The 26013-nt window shown below is 41.0% G+C and overlaps 1 protein-coding gene across 4 annotated transcripts in view; it reads right to left on the bottom strand.

The window, feature by feature from the left end:
* Positions 1–26013, bottom strand: part of GAREM1 (GRB2 associated regulator of MAPK1 subtype 1) — a 195831-nt gene that overhangs the window by 41644 nt on the left and 128174 nt on the right. The gene's annotated exons all lie outside the window — the stretch shown is intronic.

Here is a 26013-nt window from a genome sequence, read left to right as displayed (position 1 = left end):
TAACAGTAAGTTAAACATTGAAGTTACCTTGCCCATTAGTTGTAATAAGAACCACACATTTACATTCTAAAACCAAGTCTTAGAAGCCTGGGAGAGCTAAGTTTTTAAAATTAGTATTTACATTTTTTTTTGCAAATAGAACAAAACGATATAATGGATTCCTGGCTTTCACATAACTCATATTCTTGGTTACAACAATATGCAGGTCATGTCTAGGGTTCATGAGCTGCTGTAATGTGTGATGCTGCTGAGGCAGAAGCATGGAGCAGCAGCAGAGAGCTGTCTGGTGAGCTTCCTCCCAACCACTGAGCCCACCGGCCACTCAGACTTTGGAGCTCCATGTGGCTCCTTTCTTTCCTTTTACTGCTATATACGAAATTCATGCAAGGAGGCCATATCACGGTCTCCACAATTCACAGGATTTATGAAGAACTTTGAACATATTCCTCAAATATCAAGGATCTATCATGTTGTTTACATTTTCAGTATCTGTGACCCCGTTGCAGCATTTGAGAAGAACGGTTTTCAGTTTGGAATCAAGACCATACGCAACCATGTCAGGGATACAGTGTTTCTTAGTAGTTGTTTTCTGAATCCTGGCTATAATATAATACTCCAGAAACATAAAAGGAATTAAAAGCTATCACGGGGCAGATCTCTCAGGCAGAAACAGGAAAGCTTTCATTCATAATCTCAACACAATTTTTTGAGCATCTGCTAGGTGAAGACATTATTCTAGATGCTGGAGATCCATCAATTAATGGAATTAACACAAATCTCTGTTCTCCCAAAGCTTACATTGCAGCAGGAGATGGATACTATAATACACGAGTGAGAGTATACCATGGTAGAAGGTGAGAAGTGCTATCAAATTGAGGGCAGGGTGTGGGGTATGGAGAGTGCAGGGAGAACAGTCAGTGTTGCTGAGACGGTGACCTTTGGTGTAGGTGAGGGAGGGTAGTGCTTGGTAGTTGCAGGTAAAGGTCTCAGAATTCTAAGACTAGGCAATAGTCTGCCCAAAGACTCTCAGGTAGGTGGGGTGCCTGCCTGGCGTACTACCACTATGGCTGGAGTGGGACAAGGGAAGAGGGAAAAGAAAGTTAGAGCAGTAGCAGGTGGGCAGACTGTATATGGCCTTTAAAGAGTTGCACTCTTCACCTGAGTGGAAAGGGGATTTGAGCAGAGAGGAGGTGATCTAACCAATGCTACAGAAGGATCCCTCTAGCTGGCATATTGAGAAGATCATAAAGGTGCAAGGCACAGAGGAAGACGACACCAGGTAGAAGGCTCCTACAATAATTCGGGTATGACATGGCAGGGGCTGGAAAGTGGTGAGAAAGTGTGAGGATTCCGGCCCGAACAACTCTGAACAGAGCTGACATTGACTGAGACGGGGCAGCTTTGGAGGGTGAAGGGAGCATCAGGGGTTCAATCTGGACAGGTAAGTCTGAGATGTCTATTGGACATGCAAACAGAGATGTTCAAAAAGTTCTTAGATAGACACAGAAATGTACAGGTCAGGAGAGAAGTCTGGCTGCAAAGAATAAATCTGGCAGTCATCAGCACACAGATGCTATCTGAAGCCATGACATTTTGATGATGATGACCATGGGCTTGAGTGTGGACAGAGAAGAGGTCTACAGTTTGAATCCTGGGAGACTGAGAAGGACTGGCCAGGGGAGTGAGAGGAAAACCAAGAGGTGTGCATCCAAGAAGCAAGGTGATCTGATTCCTCCCATGAGCAGGGAGGGGATGTCAAATGCTGCTTATGGGACAGTGAAATGAGGACTGAAAACTGTAGGATTCAGCAACTTGTATTTAATTGAGGACTTCAACGAGAGCAGCAGAAGAGCTAGGCCAAAGGCTTGGCTGAACTGGATTGAAGGCAGCCTGGGAAGAGAGAAACCAGAAATAATAAGAATGGACACCAGATGATATTTTGGGAGTTCTGCTATAAAACAGAGAAGAGAGATGGAACAGAGGCTACTGACAGGAAGCAGAAGTGAGATGTAGGGAATGTTTTTATTTTCCTTAGTATGATGGGAGAAGAAACAAGCATGCTTGCATGCTGATGGGAACGACCATCAGAGGGGGACAAGATGATGACAGGAGGAATGATTGGAATCCAATCCTTTAGCAGGCAGAGAAGGTGCATCTGATGTTGAAATGGAGGAGTTGCCTTCAGACAGGAGCACAGGTCTTTCATCTCCAGCCCCAAAAGATGCAGCAGTGGAAGCTTCCAATTTTTCCAGCCAAAGTTAGAAGGAAAGTATCGGTTGAGAACAAGGTTGAGAGAGGAGTTGTTAGAAGGTTAAGGAAAGAGGAAAAGGTTGCTAAAAAGTCCAATCAGAGTGAACAACGTAGTATGATTGCTGGGCAGCATTTTTTAAGTTCCTACTTGAGGTTCATGGTCATTAATTAAAAGTAAAACCACAGAGTATAGTTGTGTTTTTGTCCAGCCAAAGTCAGATGCACAGAGGCTGGCACAAAGTAGCCAGAGATTTGGATTCAGCCAGAGCTGAGACTACCAAGTGAATATGAGAAGTGAGAGGGGCAAAGGAGTCAGGATGTCACAGGGAGCAATTATGCCATCTGAACATGGACCCTGAGCTGGATAAAATGGGCGCAAGATCCTGGGTGGGAGGGAAAGGGGTCCAGGAAAAAAGTAATGGAATCAATGGATCATGGATTTTGATGGAATTGAGTTTTGAACCCTAGAGGGAGTGAGCGCAAAAGCCATGCAGAGGAGAGAAGTCAGTGCATGCAGCTGAGAAAATGGAAGGATGGAGTTGTTGGTGATGATGTGGTCTAAGGAGGGATCATGTCTGCTAAAGGTTGAGATGGCAAACAGCTAAAGGACTGAGAAGCCCAGGGGTATTAAAAGGATCTTATTTCCAAGGAAAATCCTCCTTGATAAGGAGAGAAGTATTTCTGGAGAGATTAACAGTGAGCCAGGAACTAAAATGATGTCACAGTGAGGAGAGAATCCTAGGCTTGGTAGGTAACTAACAATGATGGGGTAGTGGGTGATACAGTCTGATGAACAAGAGGTTTAAAGCCTGGTGGACAAGTGGTTTAAAGCAAAGAGTTTTAGGGAATTATGAAGTGGAATGGTAAAGGTGATGAGGAAGAATAAAGAGACCACTTACACTCCTCTACTTTGGGGCAAAAAATAGAGCTGCAACATGAAAGGGCTTCTCTCAGGGAATATCCAAGTTTGGGTTTAACAAGATAAAAGTAATTTCAGAGGAGGCTTTAAGGATATAGACATTTTGCTGGTGACGGACCATGAGGGAGGAGTTTTCAGGAGTTAAGAGGAAGGTGATTAAGGAGAACACAGAGGATAAATCTAGACATGAAAGAACAGCTAATATGCCACATAGAAATATGTAGGGGTATGAATAATACATTTGAATATACAGTATGAATATGTTACAGTACATACTTTTTGATAAAAAATAAGCTTCTTTTTTAAAAAATAAGGCAATTTCAAAATAATACTTATTTAAACAAATTCTGGTGCTCGCTTCAGCAGCACATACACTAAAACAAATTCTGTCGCAAGTTAAACTTTTCATTTGTCTCTATTCTTACCTGGTCCACGCACACATTCTTAACAATTATGGTGTTCTACGGTTTTATACCATGCCCTTACCCGCCGAGCTGAGCATTTCCCCATACAATGACACCCGTGTCTGCACAGCATTTCATAATGGATTTAACTGTTTTTCCATTCTTACATAATTAGTTTGAGTTAGACAGATGCCTAATTTAACTGCAGGCTCTGCCACTTTCAAGTTTTGTGGTGCTGGCAAGTTACAAATCCGCCTGAGCCTTGTTTCCTCACCTGTAAAATGGGGACACTTCAAGGGCTGCCATGAGGATTAAATGCTATGATGCATCCAAAGTATTTAGCATAAGTGACCATTCAACAACTCCTAGCTTCTATTCCTCTTTTCAAGATGCATACAGATTGTCATTTCTTGGGTCACTTTTTTTTTTTTTTTTGGATAGAGTCTCACTCTGTCTCCCAGGCTGGAGTGCAATGGTGCGATCTCAGCTCACTGCAATCTCCTAGGTTCAAGCCATTCTCCTGCCTCAGCCTCCTGAGCAGCTGGGATTACAGGCACACCACCATGCCTGGCTAATTTTTGTATTTTTAGTAGAGACGGGGTTTCACCATGTTGGTCAGGCTGGTCTCGAACTCCTGACCTCGTGATCTGCCCGCCTCAGCCTCCCAAAGTGCTGGGATTACAGGCGTGAGCCACCGCACCTGGCCAATTTTTTTGATTAACAAAAGAAATTATAGATTTGGAATATGAACACAATTCAAGCTATCATTAAGCCAGGTATACTTTCATGAAAACCTGCAAGTGGTATCTTTCCAAGAATATTTAATAAGTTTAATTTATTGTAATTTTATGAACAATATTTTAGAAAAATGTTCTCAAGATGCAGGGATTCATATGTATGCCAAACACTCATCGAGTAGTCCAGAGATGCTCAATCTCTGAGGTAAGAGGTTACCTGAAAGCATCATGCCTGTAATAAATTCCATTCTGTCCCTTCAGAAATGTACTCATAGGCCAAGGATGCATCCCTGCACCCTAATATATCAAACATTACACTATAGACTATCTAGCAGATATAGATACACTATAGCGCTATCTAGCGGAAATATAACAAGCCACATGTGCAATTATATATTTTCTAGTAGCCATATTTAAAGAGAAGAGGTAAAATTTAAATAACACATTTTATTTAAACCAATACATCTAAATTCAATATAAACATCACTAATGATGTGTGTGTGTATATATATACACACTTTTGCATTAAGTCTCTTAAAGCTGGTGTATGTTTTACACTTAGGGATCACCTCAGTTCAGACTAGCCACATTTCAAATGCTCCACAGCTCCATGTGGCTACTGGTTGTCATATTGGACAGCAGGTACACGTCTCGAATATCTCTGCATTCCCTTAAAACTGCGATTGCAGGTATTGTTCGAGTCCTTAAATAAAGATTACATGATAGAATCCTCTTAGGGAAAAAGATGTATTTCCTGAAAAAGAAAAATGTTTCTTCTCATGAAATAAGAGCTTTCGAATTCCTATTTTCCTTTTTGCCCTGTTTGCCATGATTGCTGATTTTCTGGCTTAAATAACAGAATCTTGGTTTTTGATATAACCACCTTTATCTCCTTGTCTCCTAACTTAGGTTCTTGTTCTTCAATTATTTTTCTATTGTGTCTGTGATCTTGTACTATCAGTAGCCTCAAACATATTTTGGCATATAGAACAAATGAATAATCACTTTTGGTATGATCATAGAGTCCATATTACGTGGCATAATCACCTGTGTTTTGTCATCCTGTTGGACAGAAAGACTTCAAAATCATATATGCACGCGATCATGTATAAGAAATTCTACTGAGAATGATTAACACACACAGATAAGAGAACAAGGGAAAAAACTAACAGCTAAATATGACCAAAAGCTACAACTTTTAACATTTATGCATATAGTATATCAGATGAATAGGTTCCTTTCATTCGTTCTTTTAATTGTTTAGTGAATACCCAATTGTCAGTTAATTTCTCTCTTCTCTTTTCCATAGTGTTTTCAGGTGGTCCTGGAAGATTTTAATTTACATATTTGTGTACATATATTATATTTTAAACACTCTCCTGTGATGTTAAATTATTGAAAACCAAACACTACCTTACATTTTCTTATTTTTGAGACAAAGTCTGGCTCTATTGTCCAGGCTGGAGTGCAGTGGTACCATCTTGGCTCCCCAAACTCAAGCCATCCTCTCACCTCAGCCTCCCAAGTAGCTGGGACTACAGGCACATGCCACCACACCCAGCTAATTGTTGTATTTTTTTGCAGAGATGGGGTTTTGCCGTGTTGCCCAGGATAGTCTTGAACTTGTGAGCCTAAGCATTCTGCCCACGTCAGCCTCCCAAAGTGTGCTGGGATTACAGGTGTGAGTCACTGCACGCAGCCCTACTTTGCATTTCTTGCACCCCACAAATGTCTTTAAAATAGAAACAGCTAAAACCTATAAAATATTTTCTTAATGTAATGTTTAAACACTGGGTCACAATACACACGTGACTTCCTGTTGCAGGAGTTGGCAAACTTGTTCTGTAAATATTTTAGGTTTCATGAGCTAAACAGTCTCTATTCATAACTACTCAACTCTGGCCATGTAGGGCAAAATCAGCCATAGACAATACACAAGCAAATAAGAGCAGCTGTGCTCCAAAAAACTTGATTTACGAAAACAGGCCACAGTGTGCTGACCTGTGTCCTGCTGGAAGGAGTGGAAAGTATAGGTCAGGGCAGTGGCAAGACAAGACATTAGAAGTGAAAATGGGTCAGGCGTGGTGGTTCACGCCTGTAATCACAGCACTTTGGCAGGCCGAAGCGGACAGATCACTGAAGGCAAGGAGTTTAAGACCAACCTGGCCAACATGGTGAAACTCGTCTTTACTAAAAATACAAAAATTAGCCTGGAGTGGTGGCACATGCTTGTGATCCCAGTTACTCGGGAGGCCGAGGCAGGAGAATCACTTGAACCCGGGAGACACAAGTTGCAGTGAGCTGAGATTGCATCATTGCATTGCAGCCTGGGCAACAGAGCTCTATTTCACAAACAAAAGAAGGAGGGAGGGAGGGAGGGAGGGAGGGAGGGAGGGAGGGAGGGAGGAAGGAAGGAAGGAAGGAAGGAAGGAAGGAAGGAAGGAAGGAAGGAAGGAAGGAAGGAAGGAAGGAAGGAAGGAAGGAAGGAAGGAAGGAAGGAAGGAAAGAAAATGACTAGTCCTTTTATTGCATATCACTGAACAGTCATACCAGGGTCTCTTGTAAGGTACCTGAAATCACATTCTAAGTTGCCCATGTTTGTCTTTGAAAGGCAGTTTTCCCTTTAACTAGGAATCTAATATCAACAAGTAAAAGCTGTAGAAGTGGACTTATATTAAAAAAATAATGTAAACAACCAGCAAACATGAAGGCCTACATTTTCTCACTGTGTTTTTGCAAGATAAAATTTCTATGAACTTTTATTTTGCTGCTTCTTTTTCTTTTCTTTTCTTTTCTTTTTTTTTTTTTTTAAAAAAAGAATGTAACATTCTCAGATTAGCCAACGTTAAGAACTCTGGGGAAAATGCTGAGTATTACTCCCTCCTCTGTGATGGCTGTGGCCTGGAAATCGGAACTTGGAGTCCAATCTTGGAGACAATCTAAAGAGTTAAGAGCCAGTTTCCTGCCAAAAGTGAAATCAATTTACATGACACATATTCCCACAATCCCCACATGGAGGAACTAATTTTTTAACAGACCATTTCACGAATAACAGAGTCTTTGTGCCACAAAATAAAAACATTTGGAGATTGTTGAAAACATCTGTTCTGAGATGTTACTGTCAAACTCTGTTCTTGAAAGGGAGGAAGCTGCATTGTCTTTCAGGAGCTTTGATGGTTTCATAAAATGTCTCCATTGTAAGAGCTTTTCCATCTGCAGGCCCCTGAAAATTCCAGGCACAAATTCAACACCAATGACATGCTCGCTAACTATGGTTTAAATAAATTTATGGTAATATTTAAAAAGCAAAGATGGAAGCTATATTTCATGATGTATTTCTAAAACTGTATTTCATAATTGACATTATGAAATAACTGTCATCTAGAAAATATCCATTTTGTGTGTGCCCCTCAAGATAGCCACAGTGAGTTATTTCAGAATGGACACATCAGTTAAGATGCTACAAATCCTTCCTTCATCTAAGTTTCGATCATCTGTATGGGGCTGAAGGGACTAAACTTCACTCTCCTTTACTTACAGGGAAAGGTCACTTGTCAGAAATGAAAATTGGAAACAAATTTTGCTAATTAAGAAGACAGCAACAATGCTGAGATATGAAGAAATAAAAGGGGCCGGGCGTGGTGGCTCACGCCTGTAATCCCAGCACTTTGGGAGGCCGAGGCGGGCGATCACGAGGTCAGGAGATCAAGACCATCCTAGCTAACACGGTGAAACCCTGTCTCTATTAAAAAAATACAAAAGATTAGCCGGGCATGGTGGCGGGCACCTGTAGTCCCAGCGACTCCGGAGGCTGAGGCAGGAGAATGGTGTGAACCTGGTAGGTGGAGTTTGCAGTGAGCCAAGATTGCGTCACTGCACTCCAGCCTGGGTGACAGAGAGAGACTCCATCTCAAAAAAAAGAAAAAAAAGGGAGACTTAGAGGGGGTCAAATTCAGGTCTGTCCATTTTGCTTCTGGTTGGGAAGTTAGGGTTAGTGGGAAGTCCATTCTGTGCCACCAGTGAAGATGCAGCTCCCCATGACGTGTGCCTCACTGTTCGCCATTATCACTGGCAGTGAGCACGACCTGGGGTGGGCCCTCTTTTGCAGCTATAGTTTTACTGTCTGCCATCCCTTCAGCACGGCAGTCTACTTTGTGTATCAAATGAAAAGGAATGGAATGAGAGCTGAGGCCCACAGTGTCCATCCAAGTGAGCAACATTCACTTGTCATCTCCTCCATGACTGGGAGCAGAAAAATGCTGCTGAAACCAGACCAAAATGATAAAGTAGAAAAGAAAGCAAGAGCGACAGAAATGGCACCAGAACACCAAAGAAACCTAAAAATGGCTAATGTGAGGAAAAAGATTAAGAAAAGGGAAGCCTAGAATGTTGAAAAGGCCATGAAGGGGAGGGCCCAGGTCTGTGATTCAGTGTGGTGCCTCCAGCATCATACCACACATGGCATAAAGCAGGTGCTCACTAAATAGTGAACGAATGAACTTTTCTTCTCTTACCTTTCTCAGAGACAGGCCACAGACAAAGTTAGATGGTTCCAAGTCAATTGTACAAACAAAATGCATTTAAAATGGCTCAAATAACTGGCCCTTCAAACCACTGGCCCATATCCAAATGTGATGAGATCAGCAATTCTCAAGTGACAGAAACAACTAGCCAGTTGCCATTTTTCAATAAGTAAATAAACCTGGGTAGGAATGTGGACTTACAAAACAATATCAAAGTTCAAACACACTCTTGTATTTTACTCTTATGTGCGCATGTAAGCTAGAGTTTCTATAGGATTAAAATGTAAAAGTAGAATTGACCCATAAAAGATAAGCAGCATCTCATTTTGTATGGCACCAACCAATATATATTGCCTTTTTAAACTTTGTATAAATAAATGTTCACTTCCCCTAAGTGTATGAAACCTCATTTACCTAAACCCTTCATCAACAGTGAATGCTACCTCACTTCTCTTTCCTTGAGTAAGGTGGAAGACTTTTAAAGATTACCTAACATATGTACATGCCAAACAATTCAAAGAGTACTAGAGAGTGTAGGGTGAAGAAGTAATTCTCCCTCTCAATCTTACCCTCAGATCTTCTTGCTGAAGCAGCTGCTATATAGTATCTTGTACATCTGTCCAGAGGCAGTATCTGATATAGTCTACACACATAATGCCACCCTTTTCAAAACAAATGGTTGCACTCTGTACAGTTATTCCATCACTGCATAAAAATCTGTCTCATTCTTTTAAAGAACGGCACACTATTTCATCCCATGCATATACCATAACTAATTTAACCAGTCTGCTGTTGATGGACACCCACATTTACTCCAATCTTTTGCAGCCACAGTGATATTGAAGTTAAATATGCTTGTCCTGAAGGCTTTGAGTACTTAATCCAAGTACATTGGTGGGAAAATGCCTAAATGAGGAATTGCTAAGCCAAAGGGTAAATGCATTTTTATTCTTGATACATATCGTCAAACTAAGAGGTCTGTGTCCACTTACATTCTTACAACAATGCATTTCCTCAGGCTTTTCCTAATAGTTCATTACCAAACTGAAAAATAATCATTGCTAATCCAATAGGTGAAAAATAGTATCCCATTGGGATTGTAATTGTGTTTTTCTTATTATAAAGGATATAATTATTTTATAAATAATTTGTATTTTATATCCTGTGACTTTTCCGTTCATTTTCTTATTCCCAATCTTTGAAATTTCTGCTGACCTTAATCACAGTCTTAATGATAAAAAGAAAAACTTGAAATTTTACAACATGGCATTCCCTATTTTAAAATCTGATTCCCTATATCACTTGTAGTTAGTTCCTAAAATTACTATTTTTTCATAGCAGAGGAAATGGAAGTGGAGTTGGGGGAAAGGAGGTATAAGGAACAAGTCTCAATACAAAGTCTCAAAACATACAACCATAGAGAATTGGAATTAAAACCAAAGAAAAGAAGGCATCAATCAAAAATAATGAACTGCACCATAGATAATCTGTGGTTATTTCTATTTATTTCTCCATCTAAGATTTTATAAAGCAAGTGTTCAGACCATTACTTTCAATTCTGAAACTCCATTCTTGAACTTAAGTAGGCCCAGAATTCAAAACTGGACCATTCTGGGATCTACGTTCTAAGCAGCCAAACCATTTCACACCATGCAAATTGGTTTCCCTAGTTTTTGAAAATGGGAAGACTGCACTTTTCATTGTATCTCACTGGTTAATTGCTTCTTCAGAATTACCAGAAGTTTTCTGAGACAAATTCATCATAAACATGATGGAACCTAAAAAGGTCTTAGATTGAACATGGTTGCTAATACATTATGAAATTTCGGCACTTCTTTCCTTGAAATCTCTTTGTCCTGAGCACTCACTGCTACTATTCTGGTTTTGATTCTCATAACTCTGTAATGGTATTACTGCTTCATATTTTAAGGCTGTTTCCATCTCTGCCCTTCCATTATCACACATTCACCTTAAAATACAACCTAAAACAAACCCATCTCACTCAAGAACCTAAGTGTTCCATAAACTCTCATAGAATAAATGAATAAAGAAACATATAATAGCTCTTTAATCTCTAACCACCAAGCCCAGACTCCTCTGCCTTGGCTTTTGTTTAAGTCCCTCCATGGTCTGGCTCCACTTAGGTTATGCAAACATTTCCCCACCATCTGTGCAACCAATACTCACTCTTTCCACTCTGCCTTTGCTCATGTCCTTTTCTCAGTCTGTGCAAAAATACAGACCCTTTAAAAGACATTCTGAGTTCTGTGCACGGCCGTCTTCCTCTCTCATTCCGCTTCTTTCCTCACTCTCTTAGCTCTCCTGGGGGAATTCCTCTATCATCCTGGATCCAAGGACCACCTAATATAAGTTGACAATACGTCAACCTTTCTCTCTAGCAGGACCTCTCCTAAATTCCACATCAGCCTATCCAATACCTGGTATACTTCTCCAATGGCTCTCCCACAAAAATCTCAAAATCAACATATGCAAAACTAAAATCATCTTTTTACTTCCTCAATCAAGCAACCATACAAGTCAGAAAGGATGGTCATCCTTGACATTTTCTTTTCCCTAATCTCTCACATTCAATTACTGTCAACTTCAGCTCCATTCTTTTTCTTACATCGATCAATTCCTTTCTGTCTCCACTGCTACCACATATTCCCAACCACAGCATCTCTCACTTTGGCCAGTTTTCCTAGTTGATTATCTTGCCTCTAGATTTCCACCCCAGGAAACCATCCTTATACCATTGCTTAAAATTCAAATCTAACCATATTTCAATTTAGGATAATCTGCACAGAATTTATGTAAAATGGGACTATTGGTCATGATGTGGGTAGGCTATAGGGGAACCACAGTGATAACCTGGGGATAGTATCAGAGAAGATGTTACCACCACGGCCTCAAGGGACAAGAGAGGGACTAGTTATGGAAACAAAGAGTTGTATAAATACCCTGGCTTTGAGAAAAGGAGAGGCAGCTGGCTCTAGTGATTTTCTTAAGTGAGGAAGCCAACAGAGAAAAAAGACCTTGACTTCACTCTGTTCCTGCCCACCTTTGGCTGAGCCTATTTCGCCACTGGCTGAAACTAAAAGGCATACGACAGTCTGCTGATTTAACCCTACAGGTTAAGCCTCTGGGGTGGAGCAGGGTAGAGGTGGTAGACAGTAGATTTGCGGGAGGGGGTGGCACATAGGAGATGTGTATACAGGCCCTCCAAGATCTGGCTCTCACTTCCTTTCATCATGCTAAAACCCATCTAGATCCATCCACAGTGAACTATACCAAATGCACCATCTGGAATACCTTTCCTCTATTCCCAGATTTCGCCGATCTATTTATTTTCCAAAATCAATTCACTTATTACCTAAACTATAAAGATTCAGTTATATATCTGAAAGAATCTTATCTTTTGAATGATTTCATTATCTACAGATTTTTATCAAAGCATGTACAGTATTTTATTGTCCTTATTTGTTTTCTTGTCTTTGTAAACTAACCAGTAAACTTTGTAAATAAAGCAGATGTGTCAATCACTTTTTTCTTCCCAGTACTCAATACTGGGCAAGACACACAGAAGGTGCCTAATAAATGATGGTTGAATGAAGGAACTTAAGAGCCAGCTCAAGTCCAAAATAATCTATGAAGTATTCCTTGACAACTGCAGCTCAAATGATTTTCATTTATGTTGATTACCAGAGTTTGTTTACCAATTCTCTACTTATTTTACTTCCTTTTGTGCTGTTTTCTTAATTAGACCATGGTGCCCTAACAGCTGGAATCATGTCTTCTGCTTCTCTGATAGCTGAGTTTGAGTCCAAACTAGAAACTGAACAAATGCTTTCTTTGAAGAGTAGGTGTTTAGAGCAGGAGAAATACATAGCTTCGGGAGTCCTGAACTTAAATACTTATGAGACCACAAAGTCTTGTAAATTGGTAAAATTGATAAACATAGAAATGATGACCTCATAGCTCCAGCACCTGCTGGTTCCCAGAGGCAGGAAACTTTTATATAAATGTGTTTACCTTTTCATGGTTTTTAATAGATGGCTCAAATAAAAAATGTCACCCAGCCCCAAAACTGCTCTGCATTTCTTAGAGAGTAGGGCATAGGTGTGGATTGAGCAAGGGCTTATAACATCACTGATCTAGCTGATGCTATTGTATTTGTGAATGGGTTAATGTTGGTCAAGAAACGTGTGGGAAGTCTAGGGTCTAGGAACTCTTCATTCTACCTTCATTTGAAACCATGGTCCTGAAGTGGAAGGCTATTCTTTATAGCTTTTAGCATAAGCATTATGAGAAAGTTCATTTAAGATGTATACTATTGGCTGGGCACAGTGACTCACACCTGTAATCCCAGCACTTTGGGAGGCTGAGGTGGGCAGATCACTTGAGGCCAGGAGTTCGAGACCAGCCTGGCCAACGTGGTGTGCTTGGCCAACTTAGCCAAGTGTAGTGGTGCGCACCTGTAATCCCAGATACTTGGGAGGCTGAGGCAGTAGAATCCCTTGAGCCCAAGAGGCAGAGGTTGCAGTGGGCCGAAACTGTGTCACTGCACTCTAGCCCGGGCGACAGAGTAAGACCCTGTCTCAAATAAATAAATAAATAAATAATCAATCAATCGATCAATCAAGGTTCTAATATGTAAAGAACAATTTTATTTGAGGAAGAACCTTTTGGAGAAATATAAAATGATCCATTTTTAAATCTACATAAAAAATTGAGAGCAGCAAAAATTACACTTTACTTTTTACTTGTAGAATTTTAAGTTATTTAGTATGAAAAGGGAAGGGGAAAACAAAGGTGAGTAGAACATATAAAGGGAAGAGAAAAATGGGGAGAGAGGGAGAAAGGGAAATAGATACAAAAAGAAAACGAGACATAGAAATCGACCTATGAAAATGACAGTTACGCAAATAAACATGATTTCAACCCAGACAAAGGAAAGGAAGACCACGCCAACACAGATGGACAAAAGATGGACATATGCAGCAGAGACAGACCTTTAAAGTTACGCTACCATTGTACAATTACAGGCAAAAGTGAAGGCAAGCTGTGTAGAATCAAAGCTGAGGTGTCTAGGAATTTTCAATACTATGGTGCTTATGCTTCTCTTCTACGCCTTATGGAAGTATTTAGAAAGGAAAAAGAAAGCCAAACTGCGTACACAGAGTGTGAGGAGGGTGAGGAAAACACTCAAGGATTTTAACATTCCACCATTATTTCTCAATTGAAACATGACCCTGTTCTTGGCTGCTTCTTTGCTCCCTTTTCCACAGCCTAACAGTAAACTCCCACACACCAGTGGGACCACAGAGGAGAGACTATAATACAAGCAGCTGCTTGAGCTGTGGTTTTCATTAGGCAAAAAGTTCCTTGATTATGAGAGATTTAGTTTTTAACCTCTGTGCCAAAACTGAAGTGATTAAAACTCCAAGTACAGAATCATGAATGGTTTCTTAAAAGTGGAGTATAGAGCACACACACTATTATCAAAAGAGGATAGGAGGACAGTCCAAATTCTAACACCCACACCGGCCTGTGCATTGACTTGGATATGGGAAAGTTAGCAAAGACAGGAAGTAAAATAAAAACATACTCTATAGGTCCTGCACTGCATTTCTGTAAAGGTTAGAGACACATTTTCACCAAAAATTTAAGCTACAAACAGCAAGGCAATCAAGCCATGAAATGACATGGGGGAAACTTAAATGCCTACTACTAAGTGAAAGATGCCAATCTGAAAAAAATTATACCATATATGACATTTCTGGAAAAGGTAAAACTATGGAAACAGTAAAATGATCAGTGGTTACCAAGGGTTAGGGAGGAGGAATGGATGAATAGGTGGAACATAGAAGTTTGTTTTTTTCAGAGTCTTTCTGTGTAGCCCAGGCTGGAGTGCAGTGGCACGATTTCGGCTCACTGCAACCTCTGCCTCCTGAGTCCCAGTTCAAGCAATTCTCCTACCTCAGCCCTGGAGTAGCTGGGATTACAGGCATGTGCCACCATGCCCAGCTAATTTTTGTAGAGACGGGGTTTCACCATATTGGCCAGGTTGGTCTTGAACTCCTGACCTTGTGATCCACCTGCCTCGGCCTCCCAAGGTGCTGGAATTACAGGTGTGGCACAGAGATTTTTTTAGGGCAGTGAAAATATTCTGTATGTTACCTTGATGGTAGATGCATGTCATGATACGTTTTTCCAAACTCACAGAATGTTAACAGCAAGAGTGAGCCCTAATGTAAACTGTGGACTTTGGGTGATTATGACCTGTCAATGCAGGTTCACCGATTGTCACAAATATACCACTCTGGTGTAGGATGTTAATGGTGGAGGCTCTGTGTGTATGGGGGCAAGGAGTACATGGCAAATCGCCTTACTTTCCTCTTAATTTTCCTGTGAACCTAAAACTGCTCTAAAAAATTAAGCCTTTAGAAAATAGAAAAAAGGAAGGCAACTCCTTAAAGTCTTCCATTTGATTTAAGACTCAGGTAGGACAGCCTCAGTCAGGCATGTTTTGTTCTCATGGCTCAGGACAGGAATGTTAATTTTGGATTCAACATATACTCATTGATGATCATTTTGCCACTACGTCTTTGCACAGCAGGTAGTGTATTAACTTCCAGAGTTCGAGTCCTGGCTTTCCCTCCTATCATACAGCTTTGGTTGCATCATAACCTTCTACACCTCCATTTGCTTTCCAGTTCTATAATACAGGACAATAATACCAACACTGGACTTAGGAGGATGACTAACATATATGACGGGCGTAACACAGTAAGTGGCACATGATAAGGACTCAATGAGCATGTATGTCAGAGAGAAGTCTAAGTTTGGGATGAAGATACACTTGTCATGAATGAAAAGGAATGTAATCCCACTATTATTCTGATTTACTTACTGAATAGGAGAAACTTATTAGCTCCTTCTTACAGTAAAGCTGGAAAAACTCCTCCAGAATATGAGACATCAAAAAGTATTCTAAATTTGACATAGATAAAAAGATGGCACAATCAGTAGTTTGGTAGATAGGAAGAAGAGAGGAAAGAGCAATGCAGAAGGTATTCAGGGTGGCTCACTGCCACCGGGTTGGAGACTCTGGTTATGGGAAAGATAGAGACTGGGAAATAACAAGCGTGTTCTTTTCCAGGACAAGCTACCTACTAAACTCTGCTCAATCCAAGAGCAAATGCAATTAAAATGGCTCATACTTAAAATATAATTCTTGTAATAAGTTTGTGACCATAATGACAGTGGCATAGAGTCCTATGCTTGTTAGGAATCAGTCAAAACTGCAGTAAAAACAGAAAGGCTAGTAAAACACCAAGGCCCTACATTGTAGAGAGCCCCTCACTCTTGCTAAGTCTTTTTCTTTTAATTAAAAAATGGAGAAGAGAAGCAAAAGGCCATGTTGCTCCTCCGCTGACCTGCAGCTCCATTTTTGCTAAAGTGCTTAATGAATGAGTATGCTTTCAAACAGTCAATACATACCTTTGTCCTACTCCCAAACCAGCAAACGGTTTTTCCCTTCCACCCCCTCACAAGAGACCGACACTCTCTTCTTTTGTTTTCTTTAGTCTTTGCTGACAAAATGCCCGCTCTTGCTCCCGTCTCCCAATACTTCATTTTCATCCAAATGCCTCTGCTTTTATTCAGTACAGATCCAGCTTAGTGAGCATTCTCTAGTGTCTTTCAGGTTTTGACCCTCTTCCATGTTAAACAGGCTGCGGTGCAAGGGTAGGATGGTTGCTCAGTAAAATATTCCATCCAACAGGGGCAGTTATGCCAACAGGGCTGCTTTCTGGCAGGAATGTCTGATGGGATAAACAAGGCTGGAAAGAAAAAGTACTTTTAGAGAGGAGTGACTTTGTCAGGGAACAGTGATACATTCCAAATTAAAAAACACTCTTGTTTCTAATGTAAGAGCAGGCTTTTTAAAAACAGGAATCACTGGGAGAAATGTAAAAAGAACTGTAATAACTGAGTCAGCAATTATGATTCCTGATATTGTACAAAGGGGATCAACTTTTTCATTTTGTGGTTGTAACTTTTTATTTCTTGAAAAAGAAAAACCAAAAACATCTTAAGTGCCAGAGATACGAGACGGCTACTTTCAGAATTGATTAATATTTAAGAACCTATACAGATGCTGAATGGGAATTATGGCTAATATTTTATAACAGATAAGAAACATAATCTTCAGATAATGAGTAGATGGATTCATTAATGTACTCATGTTAATGTTTACTGTTGAAAGACAGACAGCATTATCTTCATTAATATCTAGTACATGGGACAAGTGATGAAGTATTTAGCCTTGCAAACAAAAGATTATACACAGAAAATTCATTATATTCAGGTGACAATAGCTCATGATGAAGAAAGCGGGTAAGATGAAAGCAAACAGAGATTGCGATACCCAAAACTGGACACTAGCAAATATGCATGACAAGAAAAGAATGAGTAGAAAGTGAAGGAGTAAGATTATGTTTACAATTTTATTGTAAAACCTATAGTGTGACTGGATATTAAATGTCTGAGGTTGGGTTCTTGGCATGAAATGCACAATGTGGTATTCAAATATTTTTTAAAACAACCTCATTTAGTGAGACATCACTTAGCGAGACTAATATGAGGCAATGTGAGTAGTGAACAAGAGCCCAGCTTTGGAGTGGACAGACAAGTTTGAATCTCAGCCTTGGCCTTAGCAGATATGTGACCTTGCGAGGAGGACATTTCAGGGCTTCAGTTTCCTCACATATAAAATGAGGACGTTGATACCTACTTCGTGGGACTGTTACAGGGATTAAATGAGGCCATATATGTACAATGCTCAACAAAGGGCAAGATGTCCCTGACTCATAGTAATATGATTAATAATATGAATATTATTTTTTATTATCAAGATTCCATAAGAGAATTAAATATAAAGGCCAAGTTAATTTTTTCTCCCCATTTAAACTATTAGTCAAAATATTACAATTTCAAAGGTATGTATCAATGTATTACACTGTTCAAAGCAGTATATGAAGTGCTAAGGATATTTCAAAGCACTCAGAAATATACTTTGAAATCTCTGTGTGTCCTTGTCTTTCATTTACATATGGATTTGAATTTTTTCCAATGTCCATTCAATTTTTAAGACGAGTGATTTCGGATGACATATTTATTTTGAATATCCCATAAATAATTATTAAATACAAAATGATTAGAGAGTTGATAAACACAATTACTACAGGAGATAGTGGGATAGGACCTAAATTTATGCTGACTGGTATGGTTGATAATCAGTAGGTAGAACAGAGTAAACAAGTAATAGCTTCTTTCAGCAGTTACACCGTATTTCCACCACCTAAAGTCTAGCTGAAACTTTCCAAGGCCAGGATAAGAGCATTTTGACATTATTTTCATGACTGTTATTCCTGCTAGTCATCAGGAGGCAGCTTCTTCCTCTAGCCTTCTGAGTCATTTTAACCTAAGCAATTTGTGGAATAAATGACGTTAGAGAGGGTTAGGTAAATGCAAAACATTTTTATATAATATGATAAAGATATCACCACAAGCCAACTGGAAAAGATCACTTAGTCGCTGGTGCTGGTAAAACTGGCTCACTACATGGAGAAAAACGAAAATGAATTCCTACCTGATACCAGCAAAATCCTGAAAATCAAGAAAGACACCACCACCAATACAATGATAGGCAAAGAACACGACGAACAGGCAATTTACTAAGGAGGTATCCCTAAAGACTAGCAAGCATGTGAAAAGAAGCTCAACCAGCCAAATAAATGCAAATTAAAAGCTATCACTTCTGCCTGGCATGGTGGCTCACATCTGTAATCCCAACACTTTGGGAGGCCTAGGTGGGAGGACCACTTGAGGCCAGGAATGCTAGACCAGCTTGGGCAACACAGGGAGACCCCACCTCAACAATAACAACATCAACCAAATTTGTCAAGCGTGGTGGCAAGCGTCTATAGTCCTACCTACTCAGGAGGCTAAGGTAGGAAGGTGAGTTGAGCCCAGGAGTTTGAGGCTACAGTGAGCTATGATTGTGCCACCGCACTCTAGCCTGGGCAACAGAGCAAGAACCTGTCTTGAGGGGGGGAAAAAAGGTATTGCTTCACACCTATTAAGACTAAAAAACCGGCTGGGCGCGGTGGCTCACGCCTGTAATCCTAGCACTTTGGGAGGCCGAGGCGGGCACTGCATGAGGTCAGGAGTTTCAGACCAGCCTGGCCAATATGGTGACACCCTGTCTTTACTAAAAATACAAAAATTAGCCAGGCGTGGTGGCACATGCCTGTAGTCCCAGCTACTTGGGAGGCTGAGGCAGAAGAATCACTTCAACCCAGGAGGCGGAGGGTGCAGTGAGCTGAGATTGCGCCACTGCACTCCAGCCTGGGTGACAGAGCGAGACTCCATTAAAAAAAAAAAAAGAAAGAAAGAAAGATTGAAAAGCTAAAAAAATAAATTTCTGATGTGGGTAAGGAATTTTATTGGGCTATAGTGGGAGTGGGGCTGGGGCAGTCATTGTGGAGAGTGATCTGGCACCATTTAGTCAAATTAACTCTTCATATTACTAACACCCGGCAATTCTACCCCTGTGTGTAAGTTCCAAAGAAACTTCACACAAGAGTGTAAGGGGAATGCATGAGGACATTTGTGGCAGCATCATTTTTGCTGCTCACCCTTTGGAGATCATACACACCACACAGCAAAAAAAATGGATTTTTACAAACAGAAAATAAATTGTTCTACCAAAAAGATGCCTGCACTCATATGTTCATCAAGCACTACTCACAATAGCAAAGATGAGGAATCAACATAAGTGCCCATCAATGATGGACTGCATAAAGAAAATGTGGTACATATATACGATGGAATACTACACAGCCATAAAAAAGAACAAATCATGTCCTTTGCAGCAACAAAGATGCAGGTAGAGGCTATTATCCTAAGTGAATTAAGGCAGGTACAGAGAACCAAATGCTATATGTTCTCACAAGTGGGAGCTAAACATTGGATACTCATGGATATCAAGATGGCAACAACAGACACAGGGGACTACTAGTTGTGGCGGGAGGGAAGGAGGCAAGGGTTGAAAAACTAGCTATTGGGTACTACGCTCACCTACATGGGTGATGGGATCGTTTGTATCACAAACCTCAGCATCACGCAATGTACACATATAACAAACCTGCACATGTACCCCCTGAATCTAAAACAAAAGTTGAAATGATTTTAAAAAAGAATAGATTTGGAAACAAGAGTGGATCTTTAAATAATGTTAAATGAAAAACATGAGACTTAAAACACAATACAATTTATGTACATTTAAAGTATTTGTATACAAACCACTGCACTTTTAGAAAAACAGAGCCAAAGAAAAAAGGCACAAGAAATAAATTTAAATGGGAGGGAGGGAGGGGAATGTACTATCAGGATGAAAAGGGATAAAACAAAATCTTCCCCACACTTTTATTTCCGGGGAGAAAAGTTAAGACTAGTATTTTAAACATTTATTTAACATATCAGGAAGGAAACAGAGAAGGCGGGAAAAGGGAAGGAGGAAAGAAGGGAACATTTTGAGAGTCTTACAGCCAAGCACTGCATTTGATCAAAAAATTAAAACATTCTTTCTTGAAATGACTGCCTTTCCAGCACTCTTCACAGTTCCATATAGTCTCCTAGAGACATGCTCTGACATAAATACATACTAACCTCAAAACCAAACCAAGCGCTGTAGTTCACAAAAAGTCTGTTCCTCCTTTTCTCTGATCATTTCTAGAAAACTGACATCATAGATAACTCTAGGTTTTTTCCCCTCTTTAATTCTATTATTATTCCTTTGATGGGTAGCAATAATTTAAAATTTCAAGAACATTTCTCCCTCATACTTAAAAACCCTACAAAGAATGGGTTTGGAGTTATACCCTTCACAACCCTATGTCAGAGGTTGTGAAGAGTTTAACATTTCTCTACACACACTATGAATTCCTAAGCAGATCAAGATGAAATTATTAGCTATATGGAAGGAGGTAAAAATTGACTGAATTAGTTTTCAGCGATTTAGCCAAATGTATATTAAATTGTTAAATGTTAACACTATGTAAAAACACATATGTGGGTAAAATAGTGGACTTATTATCCCAGTGTGGAAGCAAAATATTAATCCTGTATATGAAATAAGAAAATAAGCCAACACATAGTACAGTTCTACAGCAGTCACATAAACTAGTGGTTTTCAAGCACTAGTGAGCCTCAAAATCACCTGGAAAGCCATGAAAACAGATTGCTGGGCCTCACTGTGTCTGATTTAGAAGGTGTCGGGTGGGGATCAAGCTGCATCTCCAACAAGTTCCCAGGTGACAAGGTTCCCCTTTGAGAACTCCTGGCCTAAATAATAAGAGGAGGGACAGGTCACAATTGCATTGTTAGGACAGAGAAGAAACTGGGATATGAGAGAGGTCTGGGGGTGAGTTGGGTTTTGGGTCATTAAAAGAAGGTGAAAGTGGAAGAGTGAAGGGAGAAACATTGGGAGTGGTGAGAACACCTGGGCACAGGCAGAGCCATGGGTGGCAAGGACGCATGGCAGGGACAGTCTAACAGGGTTGGTGACCCAGAGGACGGGAACAGACATCGGTCTTTCCTTCCTCCCTTCTAGACACCACAGAACTGACTGTGTCCTTTCGCACAGGAAGGGTGAAGAGAGTATCATCTAGGTTGCTTGACGGAGGCAACTCAGTTGGGGAATTTCTGGTTGGGGACTTGCATCCTCTTCCTCTTTTATCCTCCCTTTTGGGAGTGCTAAGACTTTCTCGTGTGCCTTCCTTTGGGGTACATTTTTGGCTCTGCTCAGAGGAGTGAGAAATACATGGTTTAGTGTAGTCTTTGCCTAGCAGGTTTTGAGAGAGCAATGGCGGGGCCGGGAAGAGCGCATTGTGCTCTGAGTAGCTTGGGTCTGAGGTCCTGAATGCTGGTGTTCATTCGCTCAGCGGATGCGGTGTTTACTGCACAGAGGCACGCCATGTAACACACCAGAGACGCAGCCCAGCCCCCATACTCACATGTAGGGGTTGGAGAAATACACTTTCTACAACCAGTTTTGCAGCTACGATTTAATTGACACTGCAGTAAGTGCTACAGAAGGGTGGCATGCAGAAGCTGTAACTGGTAGGGGCATTTGGCACTGGTGTGGCTTTCCTTCTACCTGAGGAACTGTGAGTGCAGCGTCGCGGCTGGACAAGGAGGGCTGTGGAGGCAGCAGTTCAATCCTATCAGTCCTCTGCTCTCAGCACTTCAGTAGCTGAATCCCACTCTCCTTCAGCCTCCCCACCTGTCACCAAGCCCACCATGCTGTCCCTGCTGTGTCTCTTACCCTACCATCTGACAGGACACTGTTGGGACTAAACGGAGTAAGCCTAGAGGAGAGTTCAGTGCAGTGCTTGGCGCTTGATGCTTCGGAGATGGAACCTGTTGTTTCTAAGCTCTTAATGCTGGTCCCTCCTATCTGTGCCCTAGACGCCTGTGTAGACTCTTTCCTGAAAATGATGGCATGACAGAGAGAGAGAATCAGTGGCCAATATAGTGGCCTAGGATGTGGATTGAAATGACAATGACAAAAACAGACACAGGAGAGGTGAGGAGGGTGCTGTTAGGGGAGAATTTTTTTTTTTTTTTCTTTAGAGAAGCTGAGGCTGAGATGATAATAAAATAAAAAAGTGGAAATGTATTCAGTAGGCTGCTGAACTTTGGAATGGGAGTTGATTAAAGAGTGAGACCTACAGGAGGTGGCAGGGAAGCTAGGAGGGTTAGGTTTTCTGTGGAGATGATGAGAGGGAAAAGAAAGAGACATTAAGAAGAGGGAAGAAGAGGCAAAGAGGAGGAGGAGGAGGAAGAGAGACAAGGAAGGGGAGTGGGGGTAGGGGAACAGGCACTGAATCTTCAGGTCAACATAGTGGATGGACCAAAAAAGAGAAAATGAACAGCAGACAGAAAGCTGGGAGAATGGAATGTTAGGGAGAGTGGGAAGAGGAGTCCCCAGGAGAGTTCTCACTAGTGTCCAGTGCTACAGAGGGCCAAGGAGCAGACAAGGGTAAGACCCTGGGTCTGATGGTGAGAAGCTGTTATGTCAGAAGCCAAGTTTCAAGGGCAAGGGCCAAAAGAGAAGATTGAGGCCCCTTGCAGGCATTGCTGCAATCCAGTATTCCAAGTCAGAACTACAGGAGTTCTTGAGTAGTTTGTATCCCTTCCTGAGCCAATATATAAACTCCAGTAAAGTGGAAACCTCACCTACTCTTTTTAATTCAAAGGCGCCTCCAATACTGCAAGCCTGTGTGATTTCCTGTGAAGAGGTGGCTCCACGGCAATAGATCTCATCCTCTACATCATTAGCTGCTCCGAATGCTCTTCCTGGGCTGACAATGATGCTCAACCTGATTGCATTTGGTATTTTTTTTCCTCCTCAGTTTGGAAATGATCTCTAGGTGCTTATCATTGGTGTCAACAATGGGGGCAGGAGCAGCTGTGACCAGCATGGCGTCAGGACTCAGGTCGCTACACAGGCTGTTGTGCAGTCTGCAGAGTGAAGAGAGAAGTCTATTTGTTCCACCTAAACAGGAAAGCCACAACCACACAGGCCAGCCCCTAGATGGCTCCGGAGGATGATTCAGGGCAAGAGCTGTCAGGGATGCTGAGGACCATATTGTGCACTGAGCAGTTCGGAACATTGTGAAATTGCAATCGGAAAGAAGCAGGTGTCCCGAGAGAAAGAGCAAAAACCCACACGAAGTGTAACCCAGCCAGATACTTCAATTCCCAATCTAACTTAGCCACTTTCCCATCAGAAAAATCTATAAGAGAAGACAGAGCTTTATAGAAGACTTAGTCAGTCACACCCCGAGGGGGGCACATTTTCCAGGCAGTTCGGATGAGCGACGAGAAAGCCCAGAGGTATACTTAGACTCTACCGGCAACGGCTTTAAAACACACGACACCCTGAGATGTCAAGATTGTTACTTTTGTGGAAATAAAACGTGCTGCCAAGTTTTTATTTACCAAAACGTCTCACCTTACAGGAAAAACAGAAAAGTGTAAATACTCTTAAACAGTCACAGGGAGTGGCGGGAGGATGAAAAAGCAAAAGCCAGGAGGGTCTTAATATTTTTCTAGCCCAAGGAACAGATGCAGAAGGAGGCTCCGGCTTTATGCAGCAAAACATATTTCCTCCGAGTGGGGTTCCACGTGGAAGGGGAGGAACAGTTGATAGTAAAAGATGGTGTAGTTTTGAGGGGCACAGGCAGCCCTGACACGGCATAACCTATTCCCTGTGTTTTTGCTGGTTTTAAAGGTTTCTTATCAATGTTAACTTTGACAAAAATTAAGGATATCCTAATTTTGTCTACCTCTCTTGAGCTAAACACAAAAATACAACCTCTGATAGATCACTTCTCTGTCCTTACCCAGGGAAAATCCCGTGATTCCATTTCCCTCCTCTTGGTAGAAGTGGGAAACAGGGTTGGGTACGAGATATGTGGACACCCTCAGGAGAGTTGACAAAAATATCTAGACACCTCCGCCAGAGGGAGGTGGCTGATACTACCCTCTCTTTGCTGGCGAATGTCCACTCAGACTGGGAGCTCTGAGGACCGCTCTTTCCGCCCACTCCTTCCTTCCTCCTCAAATATAGCCACCTCCCCCCACTGCCAATTTTCAAATCGGCACAATGATTAATGACCCAGGCAAGAACTTAATTTCCTGTCCAGTAGTCCAAGGCTGATTTCCAATAAAAGAACTCACTCAAGACAACGATTTCCTCTCTCCAGCCTCTAATCTTTTATTCAATTGTGGGCATTCTTCTCTCTCAGTGTGAAAGCTGAATCAATTTTTGAACTTCTATTTGGCGAATATTCCAAAGAATCACAAATGCTAAAGCTGGAACAGACCTTAAAGGCAATGTAATTCAACCTCCTCTTTTCTTGCAGTTCAAATAGGCCTTAAGTTGGAGGCTTTGACTCACACGGTTCTGTGTGCACATGGTCAAGCTGCAAGCGAGGAGGGAATTACTCTCGTTAAAGGACACAGCCTGGGCCCTTAGTGGTCTCATTATGGAGTTACCTTTAATAAAACGTCCATTTTGAACTGGGAACTAATCACCATGGGAGAATATTTCTGCAATTACGGGCTCCGCAAAACACAAACTAAACAGGTGTCAGTGAAACCCTTCGGATAGAGCAATGCAATTACTATGTTCAATTACCTCAGGACTCCTTCAATACCCACTGCAGATTTAATGAGCTGTCCTGATTTGAACTACATGTATCCATCTCTTGTATTTATTTCTCAGAAATGTTGGACAGATAACTCCACTGCTTTCTGTGAAATTAATTCTGAAAAGCACAGGTTTCTAAACAAGATGCTAATGACTGCATAATATAATACCTTCTTTAGATGCATGATTTCCTGTAGACAATTCTAGTTACAATTCAGGAAATGCTTTCTGGGTTGATGCTTAAATAATCTGAAGTTCACAAGTGAGGGTATGCAAATAGCAAGCAATGGGTTGGGCTGATGGTGGGCTGGGGAAAAGCAGAGTGACCACAGCAGCAATGGAGTGCACTGTAAGCAGCAAACGCTGACACCACCAGAAAGAGTAACGGGCGTGAGGTTCAAAGATGCCAGTCTGTGTCCAGCTCTACTTACTATTAGCTGTGTGCCCTTCCCCAAGTAATGTATTCTTTTTTGAGGATCAATTTCATTATCTGTAAACAAACTATAATTAAGGCCTGCAGGGATGTTATAAAAATCACACAGTATCTATGAAAGCAGCAATCACAGTGCCCAGCAAATACTGGTGCTCTATAAGTACCTGTCAAATTTAAATATCTTAATTCCCTCATGCTATACTTTCTTTCTGATTGAAACATCTCAATTGCCATAAAAATGTAAATACAGGAATTTATACAATTAATTGAAGTCTGCGTATAGTGAGGCTGGACACCAACAAAAGTTAAATCTACATCAGTTCTGACCTATTTACTCACCACTCAAACACTCTGATGGATGAAAAGTTAAATATGGATCATAAATAGCCATAGAACTTAACAGTATCAACCTGAAATGAAGTGCAGCTTGAATCGGAAAAAACATGGGCCTTAGACCAGATG

Source organism: Chlorocebus sabaeus, chromosome 18 (assembly GCF_047675955.1).
Source record: "Chlorocebus sabaeus isolate Y175 chromosome 18, mChlSab1.0.hap1, whole genome shotgun sequence".
NCBI lineage: Eukaryota > Metazoa > Chordata > Mammalia > Primates > Cercopithecidae > Chlorocebus > Chlorocebus sabaeus.
Note: the sequence above shows the minus strand (reverse complement) of the source record. Positions and strands in the feature narration are given on the sequence as shown.